Genomic DNA, 23,632 nt, shown 5'->3' with positions numbered 1-23,632 from the left:
AGGGACAGGGAGATAGGGGGACATGGAGAGAGAGAGAGGGACAGGGATAGAGAGAGGGACACGGAGAGATAAAGAGGGACAGGGAGATAGAGGGACACGGAGAGAGAGGGACACAGAGAGAGAGAGACGGACAGGGAGAGAGAGAGGGACAGGGAGAGAGAGAGAGGGACAGGGAGAGAGAGCGACACGGAGTGAGAGAGGGACAGGGAGAGAGAGAGCGACAGGGAGAGAGAGGGACAGGGAGAGACAGAGGGACAGGGAGATAGACGGACAGGGAGAGATCGAGACCGACAGGGAGAGAGAGAGGGTCACGGAGAGAGAGAGAGAGAGAGCGACAGGGAGAGAGAGAGAGGGACAGGGAGATGGAGGGACAGGGAGAGAGAGAGGGAAACGGGGAGGGTGTGGGACACAGAGAGAGAGAGGAACAGGGAGAGATTCGGACACAGAGAGAGAGAGAGGCACAGACAGAGAGGGACAGAGAGAGAGTGGGACAGGGAGAGAGAGGGACACAGAGACTAAGAGGAACAGAGAGAGAGAGGGACACGGAGAGAGAGAGGGACACGGAGAAAGAGGGACAGGGAGAGAGAGGGACACGGAGAGAGAGGGACAGGGCGAGAGAGAGGAACACAGAGAGAGATAGGGACAGGGAGAGAGAGGGATGCAGAGAGAGAGAGGGACGGGGAGAGAGAGGGACAGAGAGAGAGGGACACAATGAGAGAGAGAGTGACAGGGAGACGGAGGGACAGAGAGAGTGAGGGACAGGGAAAGAGAGGGACAGGGAGAGAGAGGGACAGGGAGAGAAAGAGGGACAGGGAGAGAGAGGGACACGGAGAGAGAGGGACACAGAGATAGAGACGGACAGGGAGAGAGAGAGGGACAGGGGGAGAGAGAGAGAGGGACAGGGAGAGAGAGAGGGACACGGAGAGAGAGGGACACAGAGAGAGAGGGACAGGGAGAGAGAGGGGGCAGGGAGAGAGAGAGGGACACGGAGAGAGAGAGAAGGACAGGGAGAGAGAGAGGGACAGGGAGAGAGAGAGGGACAGGGAGATAGGGGGACATGGAGAGAGAGAGAGGGACAGGGATAGAGAGAGGGACACGGAGAGATAAAGAGGGACAGGGAGATAGAGGGACACGGAGAGAGAGGGACACAGAGAGAGAGAGACGGACAGGGAGAGAGAGAGGGACAGGGAGAGAGAGAGAGGGACAGGGAGAGAGAGCGACACGGAGTGAGAGAGGGACAGGGAGAGAGAGAGCGACAGGGAGAGAGAGGGACAGGGAGAGACAGAGGGACAGGGAGATAGACGGACAGGGAGAGATCGAGACCGACAGGGAGAGAGAGAGGGTCACGGAGAGAGAGAGTGAGAGAGAGCGACAGGGCGAGAGAGAGGGACAGGGAGATGGAGGGACAGGGAGAGAGAGAGAGGGAAACGGGGAGGGTGTGGGACACAGAGAGAGAGAGGAACAGGGAGAGATTCGGACACAGAGAGAGAGAGAGGCACAGACAGAGAGGGACAGAGAGAGAGTGGGACAGGGAGAGAGAGGGACACAGAGACTAAGAGGAACAGAGAGAGAGAGGGACACGGAGAGAGAGAGGGACACGGAGAAAGAGGGACAGGGAGAGAGAGGGACACGGAGAGAGAGGGACAGGGCGAGAGAGAGGAACACAGAGAGAGATAGGGACAGGGAGAGAGAGGGATGCAGAGAGAGAGAAGGACGGGGAGAGAGAGGGACAGAGAGAGAGGGACACAATGAGAGAGAGAGGGACAGGGAGACGGAGGGACAGAGAGAGTGAGGGACAGGGAAAGAGAGGGACAGGGAGAGAGAGGGACAGGGAGAGAAAGAGGGACAGGGAGAGAGAGGGACACGGAGAGAGAGGGACACAGAGATAGAGACGGACAGGGAGAGAGAGAGGGACAGGGGGAGAGAGAGAGAGGGACAGGGAGAGAGAGAGGGACACGGAGAGAGAGGGACACAGAGAGAGAGGGACAGGGAGAGAGAGGGGGCAGGGAGAGAGAGAGGGACACGGAGAGAGAGAGAAGGACAGGGAGAGAGAGAGGGACAGGGAGAGAGAGAGGGACAGGGAGATAGGGGGACATGGAGAGAGAGAGAGGGACAGGGATAGAGAGAGGGACACGGAGAGATAAAGAGGGACAGGGAGATAGAGGGACACGGAGAGAGAGGGACACAGAGAGAGAGAGACGGACAGGGAGAGAGAGAGGGACAGGGAGAGAGAGAGGGACAGGGAGAGAGAGCGACACGGAGTGAGAGAGGGACAGGAAGAGAGAGAGCGACAGGGAAAGAGAGGGACAGGGAGAGAGAGAGGGACACTGAGAGAGAGGGGGACAGTGAGATAGATGGACATGGAGAGAGAGAGGGACAGGGAGAGAGACAGAGGGACAGGAAGAGAGAGAGGGACACGGAGAGAGAGAGGGACTGGGAGAGAGAGAGGGACAGGGAGATAGAGGGACACGGAGGGAGACAGAGGGACACGGAGAGGGTGAGGGACAGAGAGAGAGAGAGAAGGTCAGGGAGAGAGAGGGACACAGAGAGAGAGAGAGGGACCGAGAGAGAAGACGGATAGAGAGAGAGGGACAGGATGAAAGAGAGGGGGACAGGGAGAGAGAGAGAGCCACAGAGAGAGAGAGGGACTGGGAGATAGAGGGACACAGAGACTGAGAGGGACAGAGAGAGAGAGAGGGTCAGGGAGAGAGAGAGGGACACGGAGAGAGAGGGACAGGGAGAGAGAGGGACACGGAGAGAGTGAGGGACACAGCGAGAGAGAAGGACTGGGAGAGAGAGTGGGACAGGGAAAGAGAGGGACACAGAGAGAGAGCGAGGGAGAGAGAGAGGGACACAGAGAGAGGGACACAGAGAGAGAGGGACAGGGAGAGAGAAAGGGGCATGGAGAGAGAGAGGGACAGGGAGGGAGAGGGACACGGAGTGAGTGGGACAGGGAGAGAGAGAAGGACACAGAGATATAGGGACAGGGAGAGACAGAGGGACAGGGAGATAGAGGGACAGGGAGAGATAGAGACCGACAGGGAGAGAGAGAGGGACACGGAGAGAGAGAGGGACAGGGAGAGAGAGGGACAGGGAGAGAGAGATGGACAGGGCGAGAGAGGGAGAGGGAGAGTGAGAGGGACAGAGAGAGAGAGGGACATGGAGAGAGAGGGACAGAGGGAGAGAGAGGGACAGGGAGAGAGAGGGACATGGAGAGAGAGGGACAGGGAGAGAGAGAGGGACACGGAGAGAGAGGGGTACGGGGAGGTAGATGGACATGGAGAGAGAGAGGGACAGGGAGAGAGACAGAGGGACAGGAAGAGAGAGAGGGACAGGGAGAGAGAGAGGGACAGGGAGATAGGGGGACATGGAGAGAGAGAGAGGGACAGGGATAGAGAGAGGGACACGGAGAGATAAAGAGGGACAGGGAGATAGAGGGACACGGAGAGAGAGGGACACAGAGAGAGAGAGACGGACAGGGAGAGAGAGAGGGACAGGGAGAGAGAGAGAGGGACAGGGAGAGAGAGCGACACGGAGAGAGAGAGGGACAGGAAGAGAGAGAGCGACAGGGAGAGAGAGGGACAGGGAGAGAGAGAGGGACACTGAGAGAGAGGGGGACAGTGAGATAGATGGACATGGAGAGAGAGAGGGACAGGGAGAGAGACAGAGGGACAGGAAGAGAGAGAGGGACACGGAGAGAGAGAGGGACAGGGAGAGAGAGAGGGACAGGGAGATAGAGGGACACGGAGAGAGACAGAGGGACACGGAGAGGGTGAGGGACAGAGAGAGAGAGAGAGAAGGTCAGGGAGAGACAGGGACACAGAGAGAGAGAGAGGGACCGAGAGAGAGAAGGACGGATAGAGAGAGAGGGACAGGATGAAAGAGAGGGGGACAGGGAGAGAGAGAGAGCCACAGAGAGAGAGAGGGACTGGGAGATAGAGGGACACAGAGACTGAGAGGGACAGAGAGAGAGAGAGGGTCAGGGAGAGAGAGAGGGACACGGAGAGAGAGGGACAGGGAGAGAGAGGGACACGGAGAGAGTGAGGGACACAGCGAGAGAGAAGGACTGGGAGAGAGAGTGGGACAGGGAAAGAGAGGGACACAGAGAGAGAGCGAGGGAGAGAGAGAGGGACACATAGAGAGGGACACAGAGAGAGAGGGACAGGGAGAGAGAAAGGGGCATGGAGAGAGAGAGGGACAGGGAGGGAGAGGGACACGGAGTGAGTGGGACAGGGAGTGAGAGAAGGACACAGAGATATAGGGACAGGGAGAGACAGAGGGACAAGGAGATAGAGGGACAGGGAGAGATAGAGACCGACAGGGAGAGAGAGAGGGACACGGAGAGAGAGAGGGACAGGGAGAGAGAGGGACAGGGAGAGAGAGATGGACAGGGCGAGAGAGGGAGAGGGAGAGTGAGAGGGACAGAGAGAGAGAGGGACATGGAGAGAGAGGGACAGAGGGAGAGAGAGGGACAGGGAGAGAGAGGGACATGGAGAGAGAGGGACAGGGAGAGAGAGAGGGACACGGAGAGAGAGGGGTACAGGGAGGTAGATGGACATGGAGAGAGAGAGGGACAGGGAGAGAGACAGAGGGACAGGAAGAGAGAGAGGGACAGGGAGAGAGAGGGACACGGAGAGAGAGAGGGACAGGGAGAGAGAGGGAGAAAGAGAGAGAGTGGGACAGGGAGTGAGACGGATAGAGAGAGAGAGAGGGACACAGAGAGAGAGATGGACAGGGAGAGGGAGGGACAGAGAGAGAGAGGGACAGGGAGAGAGAGAGGGACAGGGAGAGAGAGAGGGACAGGGAGAGAGAGAGGGACACGGAGAGAGAGGGACAGGGAGAGAGAGGGACAGGGAGATAGACAGAGGGACAGAGAGAGAGTGAGGGACAGAGAGAGAGAGGGACACGGAGAGAGAGGGACAGGGAGAGAGAGGGACCCGGACCGAGAGGGACAGAGAGAGAGTGGGACAGCGAGAGAGAGAGGGACAGAGAGAGAGAGGGACACGGAGAGGGAGAGGGACACGGAGAGGGAGAGGGACAGGGAGAGAGAGTGACAGGGAGAGAGAGAGGGACAGGGAGAGAGTGGGACAAGGAGAGTGAGAGCGACAGAGAGAGAGAGGGACATGGAGTGAGAGGGAAACAGGGAGAGAGAGAGAAAGGGAGAGAGAGGGACAGGGAGAGAGAGTGGGATAGGGAGAGAGAGGGGCATGGAGAGAGAGGGACACAGGGACAGAGAGGGACAGAGAGAGAGAGTGGGACACGGAGAGAGAGAGGGACAGGGAGAGAGAGCGACAGGGAGAGAGTGAGGGACACGGAGAGAGAGTGACAGGGAGAGAGAGAGGGACACAGAGAGAGAGAGGGACAGGGAGAGAGAGGGACACAGAGAGAGAGAGGGACAGGGAGAGAGAGGGACAGAGAGAGAGGGACACAGAGAGAGAGAGGGACAGGGAGACGGAGGGACAGAGAGAGAGAGGGACAGGGAGAGAGAGGGACAGGGAGAGAGAGAGGGACAGGGAGAGAAAGAGGGACACGGAGAGAGAGACACAGAGAGAGAGAGGGACAGGGAGAGAGAGGGACAGGGGGAGAGCGAGAGAGGGATAATGAGACAGAGAGAGACACGGAGAGAGAGGGACACTGAGAGAGAGGGACACAGAGAGAGAGGGGCAGGGAGAGAGAGAGGGACAGGGAGAGAGAGAGAGGGTCACGGAGAGAGAGGGACACAGAGAGAGAGGGACATGGAGAGAGAAAGGGACATGGAGAAAGAGAGGGACAGGGATAGAGAGGGACACGGAGAGAAAGGGACAGGGAGAGACAGAGGGACAGGGAGATAGAGGGACAGGGAGAGATAGAGACCGACAGGGAGAGAGAGAGGGTCACGGAGAGAGAGAGAGAGGGACAGGGAGAGAGAAAGGGACAGGGAGATGGAGGGACAGGGAGAGAGAGAGAGGGAAACGGGGAGGGTGTGGGACACAGCGAGAGAGAGGAGCAGGGAGAGAGAGGGGCACACAGAGAGAGAGAGAGGGAGAGACAGAGAGAGAGGGACAGAGAGAGAGAATGGGACAGGGAGAGAGAGGGACACAGAGACTAAGAGGGACAGAGAGAGAGAGAGGGACACGGAGAGAGAGAGGGACACGGAGAGAGAGGGACAGGGAGAGAGAGGGACACGGAGAGAGAGGGACAGGGCGAGAGAGAGGAACACAGAGAGAGAGAGGGACAGGGAGAGAGAGGGACAGAGAGAGAGAGAGGTACAGGGAGAGAGAGGGACAGAGAGAGAGGGACACAGACAGACAGAGAGGGACAGGGATACGGAGGGACAGAGAGAGTGAGGGACAGGGAGAGAGAGGGACAGGGAGAGAGAGAGGGATAGGGAGAGAAAGAGGGACAGGGAGAGAGAGGGACACGGAGAGAGAGGGACACAGAGATAGAGACGGACAGGGAGAGAGAGAGGGACAGGGGAGAGAGAGAGGGACAGGGAGAGAGAGAGGGACACGGAGTGAGAGGGACACAGAGAGAGAGGGACACAGAGAGAGAGGGACAGGGAGAGGGTGAGCGACAGAGAGAGAGAGAGAAGGTCGGGGAGAGAGAGGGACACACAGAGAGAGAGAGGGACCGAGAGAGAGAGGGACGGAGTGAGAGAGAGGGACAGGATGAAAGAGAGGGGGACAGGGAGAGAGAGAGAGACACAGAGAGAGAGAGGGACTGGGAGATAGAGGGACACAGAGACTGAGAGGGACAGAGAGAGAGAGGGTCAGGGAGAGAGAGAGGGACACGGAGAGAGAGGGACAGGGAGAGATGAGGGACACGGAGAGAGTGAGGGACACACAGAGAGAGAAGGACTGGGAGAGAGAGTGGGACAGGGAAAGAGTGGGACACAGAGAGAGAGCGAGGGAGAGAGAGAGGGACACAGAGAGAGGGACACAGAGAGAGAGGGACAGGGAGAGAGAAAGGGGCATGGAGAGAGAGAGGGACGGGGAGAGAGAGGGACACGGAGTGAGTGGGACAGGGAGAGAGAGAAGGACACAGAGAGATAGGGACAGGGAGAGACAGAGGGACAGGGAGATAGAGGGACAGGGAGAGATAGAGACCGACAGGGAGTTAGAGAGGGTCACGGAGAGAGAGGGACACAGAGAGAGAGGGACAGGGAGAGAGAAAGGGACATGGAGAAAGAGAGGGACAGGGAGAGAGAGGGACTCGGAGAGAAGGGGACAGGTAGAGAGAGAGAGGGACCCAGAGAGAGAGGGACAGGGAGAGACAGAGGGACAGGGAGATAGAGGGACAGGGAGAGATAGAGACCGACAGGGAGAGAGAGAGGGTCACGGAGAGAGAGAGAGAGGGACAGGGAGAGAGAAAGGGACAGGGAGATGGAGGGACAGTGAGAGAGAGAGAGGGAAACGGGGAGGGTGTGGGACACAGCGAGAGAGAGGAACAGGGAGAGGGAGGGACACACAGAGAGAGAGAGGGAGAGACAGAGAGAGGGACAGAGAGAGAGAGTGGGACAGGGAGAGAGAGGGACACAGAGACTAAGAGGGACAGAGAGAGAGAGAGGGACACGGAGAGAGAGAGGGACACGGAGAGAGAGGGACAGGGAGAGAGAGGGACAGGGAGAGAGAGGGACAGGGAGAGAGAGAGGAACACAGAGAGAGAGAGTGACAGGGAGAGAGAGGAACAGAGAGAGAGAGGGGTACAGGGAGAGAGAGGGACAGAGAGAGAGGGACACAGAGAGAGAGAGGGACAGGGATACGGAGGGACAGAGAGAGTGAGGGACAGGGAGAGAGAGGGACAGGGAGAGAGAGAGGGACAGGGAGAGAAAGAGGGACAGGGAGAGAGAGGGACACGGAGAGAGAGGGACACAGAGATAGAGACGGACATGGAGAAAGAGAGGGACAGGGGAGAGAGAGAGAGGGACAGGGAGAGAGAGAGGGACACGGAGAGAGAGGGACACAGAGAGGGAGGGACACAGAGAGAGAGGGACAGGGAGAGAGAGAGGGACAGGGAGAGAGAGAGGGACACGGAGAGAGAGAGAAGGACAGGGAGAGAGAGGGACAGGGAGAGAGAGAGGGACAGGGTGATAGGGGACATGGAGAGAGAGAGAGGGACAGGGATAGAGAGAGGGACACGGAGAGAGAAAGAGGGACAGGGAGAGAGAGGGACACGGAGAGAGAGGGACACAGAGAGAGAGAGACGGACAGGGAGAGAGAGGGGGACAGGGAGAGAGAGAGAGAGGGACAGGGAGAGAGAGAGGGACACGGAGAGAGAGGGACAGGGAGAGAGAGAGGGACACGGAGAGAGAGAGGGGAACAGTGAGATAGATGGACATGGAGATAGAGAGGGACGGGAGTGAGACAGAGGGACAGGAAGAGAGAGAGGGACACGGAGAGAGAGAGAGGGACAGGGAGAGAGAGACGCACAGGGAGATAGAGGGACACGGAGAGAGAGAGAGGGACACGGAGAGGGTGAGGAACAGGGAACGGGAGAGAGAGGGACACAGAGAGAGAGGGACACAGAGGGAGAGGGACAGGGAGACGGAGGGACAGAAAGAGAGAGGGACAGGGAGAGAGAGGGACACACAGAAAGAGGGAGGGACAGAGAGAGGGAGAGAGGGTCAGGGAGAGAGAGAGGGACACGGAGAGAGAGGGACAGAGAGAGAGAGAGAGGGGCAGGGAGAGTGAGTGACCGGGAGAGAGAGAGGGACACGGAGAGAGATGGACACAGAGAGAGAGTGACACAGAGGGAGAGGGACAGGGAGAGAGAGCGGGACAGGGAGAGAGAGAGGGACACGGAGAGTGAGAGAGGGACAGGGAGAGAGTGAGGGACAGGCAGATGGGGGGACATGGAGAGAGAGAGAGGGACAGGGATAGAGAGAGGGACACGGAGAGAGAGAGAGGGACAGGGAGATAGAGGGACAGGGGGAGAGAGAGAGGGACAGGGAGAGAGAGAGGGACACGGAGAGAGAGGGACAGGGAGAGAGAGAGCGACAGGATGAGAGAGGGACAGGGAGAGAGAGAGGGACACGGAGAGAGAGGGGGACAGGGAGATAGATGGACATGGAGACAGAGAGGGACAGGAAGAGAGAGAGGGACAGGGAGAGAGAGGGACAGGGAGTGAGAGGGAAACGGAGAGAGAGAGAGGGACAGGGAGAGAGAGGGACAGAGAGAGAGAGAGGGACAGGGAGAGAGAGAGGGACAGGGAGAGAGAGAAGGACAGGGAGAGAGAGAGGGACACGGAGAGAGAGGGACAGGGAGTGAGAGGGACAGAGAGAAGATGGACACAGAGAGAGATGGACATGGAGAGTGAGGGACAGAGAGAGAGGGACAGGGAGAGAGAGAGGGACAGGGAGAGAGAGGGACAGGGAGAGAGAGGGACAGGGAGAGAGACAGAGGGACAGGGAGAGAGTGAGGGACACAGAGAGAGAGAGAGGGACACGGAAAGAGAGGGACAGGGAGAGAGAGGGACCCGGACAGAGAGGGACAGAGAGAGAGAGGGACAGAGAGCGAGAGGGACACGGAGAGGGAGAGGGACACGGAGAGGGAGAGGGACAGGGAGAGAGAGGGACAGGAAGAGAGAGAGGGACATGGAGAGAGAGGGACACAGGGAGAGAGAGGGAGAGGGAGAGAGAGAGGGACAGGGAGAGAGAGGGACGGAGAGAGAGAGGGACACGGAGAGAGAGGTTGACAGGGAGATAGATGGACATGGAGAGAGAGAGGGACAGGGGGAGAGAGAGAGGGACAGGGAGAGAGACAGAGGGACAGGAAGAGAGAGAGGGACAGGGAGAGAGAGGGACACGGAGAGAGTGGGACAAGGAGAGAGAGGGACAGGGAGAGAGACAGAGGGACAGAGAGAGTGTGAGGGACAGAGAGAGAGGGACACGGAGAGAGAGGGACAGGGAGAGAGAGGGACAGGAAGAGAGAGAGGGACACGGAGAGAGAGGTTGAGAGTGAGATAGATGGACATGGAGAGAGAGAGGGACAGGGGGAGAGAGAGAGGGACAGGGAGAGAGACAGAGGGACAGGAAGAGAGAGAGGGACAGGGAGAGAGATTGGGATAGGGAGAGAGAGGGGCATGGAGAGAGAGGGACACAGGGACAGAGAGGGACAGAGAGAGAGAGTGGGACACGGAGAGAGAGAGGGACAGGGAGAGAGAGCGACAGGGAGAGAGTGAGGGACACGGAGAGAGAGTGACAGGGAGAGAGAGAGGGACACATAGAGAGAGAGGGACAGGGAGAGAGAGGGACAGGGAGAGAGAGAGGGACAGGGAGAGAGAGGGACAGAGAGAGAGAGAGGGACACAGAGAGAGAGAGGGACAGGGAGACGGAGGGACAGAGAGAGAGAGGGACAGGGAGAGAGAGGGACAGGGAGAGAGAGAGGGACAGGGAGAGAAAGAGGGACACGGAGAGAGAGACACAGAGAGAGAGAGGGACAGGGAGAGAGAGGGACAGGGGGAGAGCGAGAGAGGGATAATGAGACAGAGAGGGACACGGAGAGAGTGGGACACTGAGAGAGAGGGACACAGAGAGAGAGGGGCAGGGAGAGAGAGAGGGACAGGGAGAGAGAGAGAGGGTCACGGAGAGAGAGGGACACAGAGAGAGAGGGACATGGAGAGAGAAAGGGACATGGAGAAAGAGAGGGACAGGGATAGAGAGGGACACGGAGAGAAGGGGACAGGTAGAGAGAGAGGGACACAGAGAGAGAGGGACAGGGAGAGACAGAGGGACAGGGAGATAGAGGGACAGGGAGAGATAGAGACCGACAGGGAGAGAGAGAGGGTCACGGAGAGAGAGAGAGAGAGACAGGGAGAGAGAAAGGGACAGGGAGATGGAGGGACAGGGAGAGAGAGAGAGGGAAACGGGGAGGGTGTGGGACACAGCGAGAGAGAGGAGCAGGGAGAGAGAGGGGCACACAGAGAGAGAGAGAGGGAGAGACAGAGAGAGAGGGACAGAGAGAGAGAATGGGACAGGGAGAGAGAGGGACACAGAGACTAAGAGGGACAGAGAGAGAGAGAGGGACACGGAGAGAGAGAGGGACACGGAGAGAGAGGGACAGGGAGAGAGAGGGACACGGAGAGAGAGGGACAGGGCGAGAGAGAGGAACACAGAGAGAGAGAGGGACAGGGAGAGAGAGGGACAGAGAGAGAGAGAGGTACAGGGAGAGAGAGGGACAGAGAGAGAGGGACACAGACAGACAGAGAGGGACAGGGATACGGAGGGACAGAGAGAGTGAGGGACAGGGAGAGAGAGGGACAGGGAGAGAGAGAGGGATAGGGAGAGAAAGAGGGACAGGGAGAGAGAGGGACACGGAGAGAGAGGGACACAGAGATAGAGACGGACAGGGAGAGAGAGAGGGACAGGGGAGAGAGAGAGAGGGACAGGGAGAGAGAGAGGGACACGGAGTGAGAGGGACACAGAGAGAGAGGGACAGGGAGAGAGAGGGACCCGGACCGAGAGGGACAGAGAGAGAGTGGGACAGCGAGAGAGAGAGGGACAGAGAGAGAGAGGGACACGGAGAGGGAGAGGGACACGGAGAGGGAGAGGGACAGGGAGAGAGAGTGACAGGGAGAGAGAGAGGGACAGGGAGAGAGTGGGACAAGGAGAGTGAGAGCGACAGAGAGAGAGAGGGACATGGAGTGAGAGGGAAACAGGGAGAGAGAGAGAAAGGGAGAGAGAGGGACAGGGAGAGAGAGTGGGATAGGGAGAGAGAGGGGCATGGAGAGAGAGGGACACAGGGACAGAGAGGGACAGAGAGAGAGAGTGGGACACGGAGAGAGAGAGGGACAGGGAGAGAGAGCGACAGGGAGAGAGTGAGGGACACGGAGAGAGAGTGACAGGGAGAGAGAGAGGGACACAGAGAGAGAGAGGGACAGGGAGAGAGAGGGACACAGAGAGAGAGAGGGACAGGGAGAGAGAGGGACAGAGAGAGAGGGACACAGAGAGAGAGAGGGACAGGGAGACGGAGGGACAGAGAGAGAGAGGGACAGGGAGAGAGAGGGACAGGGAGAGAGAGAGGGACAGGGAGAGAAAGAGGGACACGGAGAGAGAGACACAGAGAGAGAGAGGGACAGGGAGAGAGAGGGACAGGGGGAGAGCGAGAGAGGGATAATGAGACAGAGAGAGACACGGAGAGAGAGGGACACTGAGAGAGAGGGACACAGAGAGAGAGGGGCAGGGAGAGAGAGAGGGACAGGGAGAGAGAGAGAGGGTCACGGAGAGAGAGGGACACAGAGAGAGAGGGACATGGAGAGAGAAAGGGACATGGAGAAAGAGAGGGACAGGGATAGAGAGGGACACGGAGAGAAAGGGACAGGGAGAGACAGAGGGACAGGGAGATAGAGGGACAGGGAGAGATAGAGACCGACAGGGAGAGAGAGAGGGTCACGGAGAGAGAGAGAGAGGGACAGGGAGAGAGAAAGGGACAGGGAGATGGAGGGACAGGGAGAGAGAGAGAGGGAAACGGGGAGGGTGTGGGACACAGCGAGAGAGAGGAGCAGGGAGAGAGAGGGGCACACAGAGAGAGAGAGAGGGAGAGACAGAGAGAGAGGGACAGAGAGAGAGAATGGGACAGGGAGAGAGAGGGACACAGAGACTAAGAGGGACAGAGAGAGAGAGAGGGACACGGAGAGAGAGAGGGACACGGAGAGAGAGGGACAGGGAGAGAGAGGGACACGGAGAGAGAGGGACAGGGCGAGAGAGAGGAACACAGAGAGAGAGAGGGACAGGGAGAGAGAGGGACAGAGAGAGAGAGAGGTACAGGGAGAGAGAGGGACAGAGAGAGAGGGACACAGACAGACAGAGAGGGACAGGGATACGGAGGGACAGAGAGAGTGAGGGACAGGGAGAGAGAGGGACAGGGAGAGAGAGAGGGATAGGGAGAGAAAGAGGGACAGGGAGAGAGAGGGACACGGAGAGAGAGGGACACAGAGATAGAGACGGACAGGGAGAGAGAGAGGGACAGGGGAGAGAGAGAGGGACAGGGAGAGAGAGAGGGACACGGAGTGAGAGGGACACAGAGAGAGAGGGACACAGAGAGAGAGGGACAGGGAGAGGGTGAGCGACAGAGAGAGAGAGAGAAGGTCGGGGAGAGAGAGGGACACACAGAGAGAGAGAGGGACCGAGAGAGAGAGGGACGGAGTGAGAGAGAGGGACAGGATGAAAGAGAGGGGGACAGGGAGAGAGAGAGAGACACAGAGAGAGAGAGGGACTGGGAGATAGAGGGACACAGAGACTGAGAGGGACAGAGAGAGAGAGGGTCAGGGAGAGAGAGAGGGACACGGAGAGAGAGGGACAGGGAGAGATGAGGGACACGGAGAGAGTGAGGGACACACAGAGAGAGAAGGACTGGGAGAGAGAGTGGGACAGGGAAAGAGTGGGACACAGAGAGAGAGCGAGGGAGAGAGAGAGGGACACAGAGAGAGGGACACAGAGAGAGAGGGACAGGGAGAGAGAAAGGGGCATGGAGAGAGAGAGGGACGGGGAGAGAGAGGGACACGGAGTGAGTGGGACAGGGAGAGAGAGAAGGACACAGAGAGATAGGGACAGGGAGAGACAGAGGGACAGGGAGATAGAGGGACAGGGAGAGATAGAGACCGACAGGGAGTTAGAGAGGGTCACGGAGAGAGAGGGACACAGAGAGAGAGGGACAGGGAGAGAGAAAGGGACATGGAGAAAGAGAGGGACAGGGAGAGAGAGGGACTCGGAGAGAAGGGGACAGGTAGAGAGAGAGAGGGACCCAGAGAGAGAGGGACAGGGAGAGACAGAGGGACAGGGAGATAGAGGGACAGGGAGAGATAGAGACCGACAGGGAGAGAGAGAGGGTCACGGAGAGAGAGAGAGAGGGACAGGGAGAGAGAAAGGGACAGGGAGATGGAGGGACAGTGAGAGAGAGAGAGGGAAACGGGGAGGGTGTGGGACACAGCGAGAGAGAGGAACAGGGAGAGGGAGGGACACACAGAGAGAGAGAGGGAGAGACAGAGAGAGGGACAGAGAGAGAGAGTGGGACAGGGAGAGAGAGGGACACAGAGACTAAGAGGGACAGAGAGAGAGAGAGGGACACGGAGAGAGAGAGGGACACGGAGAGAGAGGGACAGGGAGAGAGAGGGACAGGGAGAGAGAGGGACAGGGAGAGAGAGAGGAACACAGAGAGAGAGAGTGACAGGGAGAGAGAGGAACAGAGAGAGAGAGGGGTACAGGGAGAGAGAGGGACAGAGAGAGAGGGACACAGAGAGAGAGAGGGACAGGGATACGGAGGGACAGAGAGAGTGAGGGACAGGGAGAGAGAGGGACAGGGAGAGAGAGAGGGACAGGGAGAGAAAGAGGGACAGGGAGAGAGAGGGACACGGAGAGAGAGGGACACAGAGATAGAGACGGACATGGAGAAAGAGAGGGACAGGGGAGAGAGAGAGAGGGACAGGGAGAGAGAGAGGGACACGGAGAGAGAGGGACACAGAGAGGGAGGGACACAGAGAGAGAGGGACAGGGAGAGAGAGAGGGACAGGGAGAGAGAGAGGGACACGGAGAGAGAGAGAAGGACAGGGAGAGAGAGGGACAGGGAGAGAGAGAGGGACAGGGTGATAGGGGACATGGAGAGAGAGAGAGGGACAGGGATAGAGAGAGGGACACGGAGAGAGAAAGAGGGACAGGGAGAGAGAGGGACACGGAGAGAGAGGGACACAGAGAGAGAGAGACGGACAGGGAGAGAGAGGGGGACAGGGAGAGAGAGAGAGAGGGACAGGGAGAGAGAGAGGGACACGGAGAGAGAGGGACAGGGAGAGAGAGAGGGACACGGAGAGAGAGAGGGGAACAGTGAGATAGATGGACATGGAGATAGAGAGGGACGGGAGTGAGACAGAGGGACAGGAAGAGAGAGAGGGACACGGAGAGAGAGAGAGGGACAGGGAGAGAGAGACGCACAGGGAGATAGAGGGACACGGAGAGAGAGAGAGGGACACGGAGAGGGTGAGGAACAGGGAACGGGAGAGAGAGGGACACAGAGAGAGAGGGACACAGAGGGAGAGGGACAGGGAGACGGAGGGACAGAAAGAGAGAGGGACAGGGAGAGAGAGGGACACACAGAAAGAGGGAGGGACAGAGAGAGGGAGAGAGGGTCAGGGAGAGAGAGAGGGACACGGAGAGAGAGGGACAGAGAGAGAGAGAGAGGGGCAGGGAGAGTGAGTGACCGGGAGAGAGAGAGGGACACGGAGAGAGATGGACACAGAGAGAGAGTGACACAGAGGGAGAGGGACAGGGAGAGAGAGCGGGACAGGGAGAGAGAGAGGGACACGGAGAGTGAGAGAGGGACAGGGAGAGAGTGAGGGACAGGCAGATGGGGGGACATGGAGAGAGAGAGAGGGACAGGGATAGAGAGAGGGACACGGAGAGAGAGAGAGGGACAGGGAGATAGAGGGACAGGGGGAGAGAGAGAGGGACAGGGAGAGAGAGAGGGACACGGAGAGAGAGGGACAGGGAGAGAGAGAGCGACAGGATGAGAGAGGGACAGGGAGAGAGAGAGGGACACGGAGAGAGAGGGGGACAGGGAGATAGATGGACATGGAGACAGAGAGGGACAGGAAGAGAGAGAGGGACAGGGAGAGAGAGGGACAGGGAGTGAGAGGGAAACGGAGAGAGAGAGAGGGACAGGGAGAGAGAGGGACAGAGAGAGAGAGAGGGACAGGGAGAGAGAGAGGGACAGGGAGAGAGAGAAGGACAGGGAGAGAGAGAGGGACACGGAGAGAGAGGGACAGGGAGTGAGAGGGACAGAGAGAAGATGGACACAGAGAGAGATGGACATGGAGAGTGAGGGACAGAGAGAGAGGGACAGGGAGAGAGAGAGGGACAGGGAGAGAGAGGGACAGGGAGAGAGAGGGACAGGGAGAGAGACAGAGGGACAGGGAGAGAGTGAGGGACACAGAGAGAGAGAGAGGGACACGGAAAGAGAGGGACAGGGAGAGAGAGGGACCCGGACAGAGAGGGACAGAGAGAGAGAGGGACAGAGAGCGAGAGGGACACGGAGAGGGAGAGGGACACGGAGAGGGAGAGGGACAGGGAGAGAGAGGGACAGGAAGAGAGAGAGGGACATGGAGAGAGAGGGACACAGGGAGAGAGAGGGAGAGGGAGAGAGAGAGGGACAGGGAGAGAGAGGGACGGAGAGAGAGAGGGACACGGAGAGAGAGGTTGACAGGGAGATAGATGGACATGGAGAGAGAGAGGGACAGGGGGAGAGAGAGAGGGACAGGGAGAGAGACAGAGGGACAGGAAGAGAGAGAGGGACAGGGAGAGAGAGGGACACGGAGAGAGTGGGACAAGGAGAGAGAGGGACAGGGAGAGAGACAGAGGGACAGAGAGAGTGTGAGGGACAGAGAGAGAGGGACACGGAGAGAGAGGGACAGGGAGAGAGAGGGACAGGAAGAGAGAGAGGGACACGGAGAGAGAGGTTGAGAGTGAGATAGATGGACATGGAGAGAGAGAGGGACAGGGGGAGAGAGAGAGGGACAGGGAGAGAGACAGAGGGACAGGAAGAGAGAGAGGGACAGGGAGAGAGATTGGGATAGGGAGAGAGAGGGGCATGGAGAGAGAGGGACACAGGGACAGAGAGGGACAGAGAGAGAGAGTGGGACACGGAGAGAGAGAGGGACAGGGAGAGAGAGCGACAGGGAGAGAGTGAGGGACACGGAGAGAGAGTGACAGGGAGAGAGAGAGGGACACATAGAGAGAGAGGGACAGGGAGAGAGAGGGACAGGGAGAGAGAGAGGGACAGGGAGAGAGAGGGACAGAGAGAGAGAGAGGGACACAGAGAGAGAGAGGGACAGGGAGACGGAGGGACAGAGAGAGAGAGGGACAGGGAGAGAGAGGGACAGGGAGAGAGAGAGGGACAGGGAGAGAAAGAGGGACACGGAGAGAGAGACACAGAGAGAGAGAGGGACAGGGAGAGAGAGGGACAGGGGGAGAGCGAGAGAGGGATAATGAGACAGAGAGGGACACGGAGAGAGTGGGACACTGAGAGAGAGGGACACAGAGAGAGAGGGGCAGGGAGAGAGAGAGGGACAGGGAGAGAGAGAGAGGGTCACGGAGAGAGAGGGACACAGAGAGAGAGGGACATGGAGAGAGAAAGGGACATGGAGAAAGAGAGGGACAGGGATAGAGAGGGACACGGAGAGAAGGGGACAGGTAGAGAGAGAGGGACACAGAGAGAGAGGGACAGGGAGAGACAGAGGGACAGGGAGATAGAGGGACAGGGAGAGATAGAGACCGACAGGGAGAGAGAGAGGGTCACGGAGAGAGAGAGAGAGAGACAGGGAGAGAGAAAGGGACAGGGAGATGGAGGGACAGGGAGAGAGAGAGAGGGAAACGGGGAGGGTGTGGGACACAGCGAGAGAGAGGAGCAGGGAGAGAGAGGGGCACACAGAGAGAGAGAGAGGGAGAGACAGAGAGAGAGGGACAGAGAGAGAGAATGGGACAGGGAGAGAGAGGGACACAGAGACTAAGAGGGACAGAGAGAGAGAGAGGGACACGGAGAGAGAGAGGGACACGGAGAGAGAGGGACAGGGAGAGAGAGGGACACGGAGAGAGAGGGACAGGGCGAGAGAGAGGAACACAGAGAGAGAGAGGGACAGGGAGAGAGAGGGACAGAGAGAGAGAGAGGTACAGGGAGAGAGAGGGACAGAGAGAGAGGGACACAGACAGACAGAGAGGGACAGGGATACGGAGGGACAGAGAGAGTGAGGGACAGGGAGAGAGAGGGACAGGGAGAGAGAGAGGGATAGGGAGAGAAAGAGGGACAGGGAGAGAGAGGGACACGGAGAGAGAGGGACACAGAGATAGAGACGGACAGGGAGAGAGAGAGGGACAGGGGAGAGAGAGAGAGGGACAGGGAGAGAGAGAGGGACACGGAGTGAGAGGGACACAGAGAGAGAGGGACACAGAGAGAGAGGGACAGGGAGAGGGTGAGCGACAGAGAGAGAGAGAGAAGGTCAGGGAGAGAGAGGGACACACAGAGAGAGAGAGGGACCGAGAGAGAGAGGGACGGAGTGAGAGAGAGGGACAGGATGAAAGAGAGGGGGACAGGGAGAGAGAGAGAGACACAGATAGAGAGAGGGACTGGGAGATAGAGGGACACAGAGACTGAGAGGGACAGAGAGAGAGAGGGTCAGGGAGAGAGAGAGGGACACGGAGAGAGAGGGACAGGGAGAGATGAGGGACACGGAGAGAGTGAGAGACACAGAGAGAGAGAAGGACTGGGAGAGAGAGTGGGACAGGGAAAGAGTGGGACACAGAGAGAGAGCGAGGGAGAGAGAGAGGGACACAGAGAGAGGGACACAGAGAGAGAGGGACAGGGAGAGAGAAAGGGGCATGGAGAGAGAGAGGGACGGGGAGAGAGAGGGACACGGAGTGAGTGGGACAGGGAGAGAGAGAAGGACACAGAGAGATAGGGACAGGGAGAGACAGAGGGACAGGGAGATAGAGGGACAGGGAGAGATAGAGACCGACAGGGAGTTAGAGAGGGTCACGGAGAGAGAGGGACACAGAGAGAGAGGGACAGGGAGAGAGAAAGGGACATGGAGAAAGAGAGGGACAGGGAGAGAGAGGGACTCGGAGAGAAGGGGACAGGTAGAGAGAGAGAGGGACCCAGAGAGAGAGGGACAGGGAGAGACAGAGGGACAGGGAGATAGAGGGACAGGGAGAGATAGAGACCGACAGGGAGAGAGAGAGGGTCACGGAGAGAGAGAGAGAGGGACAGGGAGAGAGAAAGGGACAGGGAGATGGAGGGACAGTGAGAGGGAGAGAGGGAAACGGGGAGGGTGTGGGACACAGCGAGAGAGAGGAACAGGGAGAGAGAGGGACACACACAGAGAGAGAGGGAGAGACAGAGAGAGGGACAGAGAGAGAGAGTGGGACAGGGAGAGAGAGGGACACAGAGACTAAGAGGGACAGAGAGAGAGAGAGGGACACGGAGAGAGAGAGGGACACGGAGAGAGAGGGACAGGGAGAGAGAGGGACACGGAGAGAGAGGGACAGGGCGAGAGAGAGGAACACAGAGAGAGAGTGACAGGGAGAGAGAGGAACAGAGAGAGAGAAGGGTACAGGGAGAGAGAGGGACAGAGAGAGAGGGACACAGAGAGAGAGAGGGACAGGGATACGGAGGGACAGAGAGAGTGAGGGACAGGGAGAGAGAGGGACAGGGAGAGAGAGAGGGACAGGGAGAGAAAGAGGGACAGGGAGAGAGAGGGACACGGAGAGAGAGGGACACAGAGATAGAGACGGACATGGAGAAAGAGAGGTACAGGGGAGAGAGAGAGAGGGACAGGGAGAGAGAGAGGGACACGGAGAGAGAGGGACACAGAGAGAGAGGGACACAGAGAGAGAGGGACAGGGAGAGAGAGAGGGACAGGGAGAGAGAGAGGGACACGGAGAGAGAGAGAAGGACAGGGAGAGAGAGGGACAGGGAGAGAGAGAGGGACAGGGTGATAGGGGACATGGAGAGAGAGAGAGGGACAGGGATAGAGAGAGGGACACGGAGAGAGAAAGAGGGACAGGGAGAGAGAGGGACACGGAGAGAGAGGGACACAGAGAGAGAGAGACGGACAGGGAGAGAGAGGGGGACAGGGAGAGAGAGAGAGAGGGACAGGGAGAGAGAGAGGGACACGGAGAGAGAGGGACAGGGAGAGAGAGAGGGACACGGAGAGAGAGAGGGGAAGAGTGAGATAGATGGACATGGAGATAGAGAGGGACGGGAGTGAGACAGAGGGACAGGAAGAGAGAGAGGGACACGGAGAGAGAGAGAGGGACAGGGAGAGAGAGACGGACAGGGAGATAGAGGGACACGGAGAGAGAGAGAGGGACACGGAGAGGGTGAGGAACAGGGAACGGGAGAGAGAGGGACACAGAGAGAGAGGGACACAGAGGGAGAGGGACAGGGAGACGGAGGGACAGAAAGAGAGAGGGACAGGGAGAGAGAGGGACACACAGAAAAAGGGAGGGACAGAGAGAGAGAGAGAGGGTCAGGGAGAGAGAGAGGGACACGGAGAGAGAGGGACAGAGAGAGAGAGAGGGGCAGGGAGAGTGAGTGACCGGGAGAGAGAGAGGGACACGGAGAGAGATGGACACAGAGAGAGAGTGACACAGAGGGAGAGGGACAGGGAGAGAGAGCGGGACAGGGAGAGAGAGAGGGACACGGAGAGTGAGAGAGGGACAGGGAGAGAGTGAGGGACAGGCAGATGGGGGGACATGGAGAGAGAGAGAGGGACAGGGATAGAGAGAGGGACACGGAGAGAGAGAGAGGGACAGGGAGATAGAGGGACAGGGGGAGAGAGAGAGGGACAGGGAGAGAGAGAGGGACACGGAGAGAGAGGGACAGGGAGAGAGAGAGCGACAGGATGAGAGAGGGACAGGGAGAGAGAAAGGGACATGGAGAAAGAGAGGGACAGGGAGAGAGAGGGACTCGGAGAGAAGGGGACAGGTAGAGAGAGAGAGGGACCCAGAGAGAGAGGGACAGGGAGAGACAGAGGGACAGGGAGATAGAGGGACAGGGAGAGATAGAGACCGACAGGGAGAGAGAGAGGGTCACGGAGAGAGAGAGAGAGGGACAGGGAGAGAGAAAGGGACAGGGAGATGGAGGGACAGGAAGAGAGAGAGAGGGAAACGGGGAGGGTGTGGGACACAGCGAGAGAGAGGAGCAGGGAGAGAGAGGGGCACACAGAGAGAGAGAGAGGGAGAGACAGAGAGAGAGGGACAGAGAGAGAGAATGGGACAGGGAGAGAGAGGGACACAGAGACTAAGAGGGACAGAGAGAGAGAGAGGGACACGGAGAGAGAGAGGGACACGGAGAGAGAGGGACAGGGAGAGAGAGGGACACGGAGAGAGAGGGACAGGGCGAGAGAGAGGAACACAGAGAGAGAGAGGGACAGGGAGAGAGAGGGACAGAGAGAGAGAGAGGTACAGGGAGAGAGAGGGACAGAGAGAGAGGGACACAGACAGACAGAGAGGGACAGGGATACGGAGGGACAGAGAGAGTGAGGGACAGGGAGAGAGAGGGACAGGGAGAGAGAGAGGGATAGGGAGAGAAAGAGGGACAGGGAGAGAGAGGGACACGGAGAGAGAGGGACACAGAGATAGAGACGGACAGGGAGAGAGAGAGGGACAGGGGAGAGAGAGAGGGACAGGGAGAGAGAGAGGGACACGGAGTGAGAGGGACACAGAGAGAGAGGGACACAGAGAGAGAGGGACAGGGAGAGGGTGAGCGACAGAGAGAGAGAGAGAAGGTCAGGGAGAGAGAGGGACACACAGAGAGAGAGAGGGACCGAGAGAGAGAGGGACGGAGTGAGAGAGAGGGACAGGATGAAAGAGAGGGGGACAGGGAGAGAGAGAGAGACACAGAGAGAGAGAGGGACTGGGAGATAGAGGGACACAGAGACTGAGAGGGACAGAGAGAGAGAGGGTCAGGGAGAGAGAGAGGGACACGGAGAGAGAGGGACAGGGAGAGATGAGGGACACGGAGAGAGTGAGAGACACAGAGAGAGAGAAGGACTGGGAGAGAGAGTGGGACAGGGAAAGAGTGGGACACAGAGAGAGAGCGAGGGAGAGAGAGAGGGACACAGAGAGAGGGACACAGAGAGAGAGGGACAGGGAGAGAGAAAGGGGCATGGAGAGAGAGAGGGACGGGGAGAGAGAGGGACACGGAGTGAGTGGGACAGGGAGAGAGAGAAGGACACAGAGAGATAGGGACAGGGAGAGACAGAGGGACAGGGAGATAGAGGGACAGGGAGAGATAGAGACGGACAGGGAGTTAGAGAGGGTCACGGAGAGAGAGGGACACAGAGAGAGAGGGACAGGGAGAGAGAAAGGGACATGGAGAAAGAGAGGGACAGGGAGAGAGAGGGACTCGGAGAGAAGGGGACAGGTAGAGAGAGAGAGGGACCCAGAGAGAGAGGGACAGGGAGAGACAGAGGGACAGGGAGATAGAGGGACAGGGAGAGATAGAGACCGACAGGGAGAGAGAGAGGGTCACGGAGAGAGAGAGAGAGGGACAGGGAGAGAGAAAGGGACAGGGAGATGGAGGGACAGTGAGAGGGAGAGAGGGAAACGGGGAGGGTGTGGGACACAGCGAGAGAGAGGAACAGGGAGAGAGAGGGACACACACAGAGAGAGAGGGAGAGACAGAGAGAGGGACAGAGAGAGAGAGTGGGACAGGGAGAGAGAGGGACACAGAGACTAAGAGGGACAGAGAGAGAGAGAGGGACACGGAGAGAGAGAGGGACACGGAGAGAGAGGGACAGGGAGAGAGAGGGACACGGAGAGAGAGGGACAGGGCGAGAGAGAGGAACACAGAGAGAGAGTGACAGGGAGAGAGAGGAACAGAGAGAGAGAGGGGTACAGGGAGAGAGAGGGACAGAGAGAGAGGGACACAGAGAGAGAGAGGGACAGGGATACGGAGGGACAGAGAGAGTGAGGGACAGGGAGAGAGAGGGACAGGGAGAGAGAGAGGGACAGGGAGAGAAAGAGGGACAGGGAGAGAGAGGGACACGGAGAGAGAGGGACACAGAGATAGAGACGGACATGGAGAAAGAGAGGTACAGGGGAGAGAGAGAGAGGGACAGGGAGAGAGAGAGGGACACGGAGAGAGAGGGACACAGAGAGAGAGGGACACAGAGAGAGAGGGACAGGGAGAGAGAGAGGGACAGGGAGAGAGAGAGGGACACGGAGAGAGAGAGAAGGACAGGGAGAGAGAGGGACAGGGAGAGAGAGAGGGACAGGGTGATAGGGGACATGGAGAGAGAGAGAGGGACAGGGATAGAGAGAGGGACACGGAGAGAGAAAGAGGGACAGGGAGAGAGAGGGACACGGAGAGAGAGGGACACAGAGAGAGAGAGACGGACAGGGAGAGAGAGGGGGACAGGGAGAGAGAGAGAGAGGGACAGGGAGAGAGAGAGGGACACGGAGAGAGAGGGACAGGGAGAGAGAGAGGGACACGGAGAGAGAGAGGGGAAGAGTGAGATAGATGGACATGGAGATAGAGAGGGACGGGAGTGAGACAGAGGGACAGGAAGAGAGAGAGGGACACGGAGAGAGAGAGAGGGACAGGGAGAGAGAGACGGACAGGGAGATAGAGGGACACGGAGAGAGAGAGAGGGACACGGAGAGGGTGAGGAACAGGGAACGGGAGAGAGAGGGACACAGAGAGAGAGGGACACAGAGGGAGAGGGACAGGGAGACGGAGGGACAGAAAGAGAGAGGGACAGGGAGAGAGAGGGACACACAGAAAAAGGGAGGGACAGAGAGAGAGAGAGAGGGTCAGGGAGAGAGAGAGGGACACGGAGAGAGAGGGACAGAGAGAGAGAGAGAGGGGCAGGGAGAGTGAGTGACCGGGAGAGAGAGAGGGACACGGAGAGAGATGGACACAGAGAGAGAGTGACACAGAGGGAGAGGGACAGGGAGAGAGAGCGGGACAGGGAGAGAGAGAGGGACACGGAGAGTGAGAGAGGGACAGGGAGAGAGTGAGGGACAGGCAGATGGGGGGACATGGAGAGAGAGAGAGGGACAGGGATAGAGAGAGGGACAGGGAGAGAGAGAGAGGGACAGGGAGATAGAGGGACAGGGGGAGAGAGAGAGGGACAGGGAGAGAGAGAGGGACACGGAGAGAGAGGGACAGGG

Source organism: Chiloscyllium plagiosum, unplaced genomic scaffold, assembly GCF_037043375.1.
Source record: "Chiloscyllium plagiosum isolate Xiang-an unplaced genomic scaffold, Cpla_swu_hap1 HiC_scaffold_37, whole genome shotgun sequence".
NCBI classification, from domain to species: Eukaryota; Metazoa; Chordata; class Chondrichthyes; order Orectolobiformes; family Hemiscylliidae; genus Chiloscyllium; species Chiloscyllium plagiosum.
The sequence above is the reverse complement of the archived record's forward strand: the minus strand, read 5'-3'. Positions refer to the sequence as shown.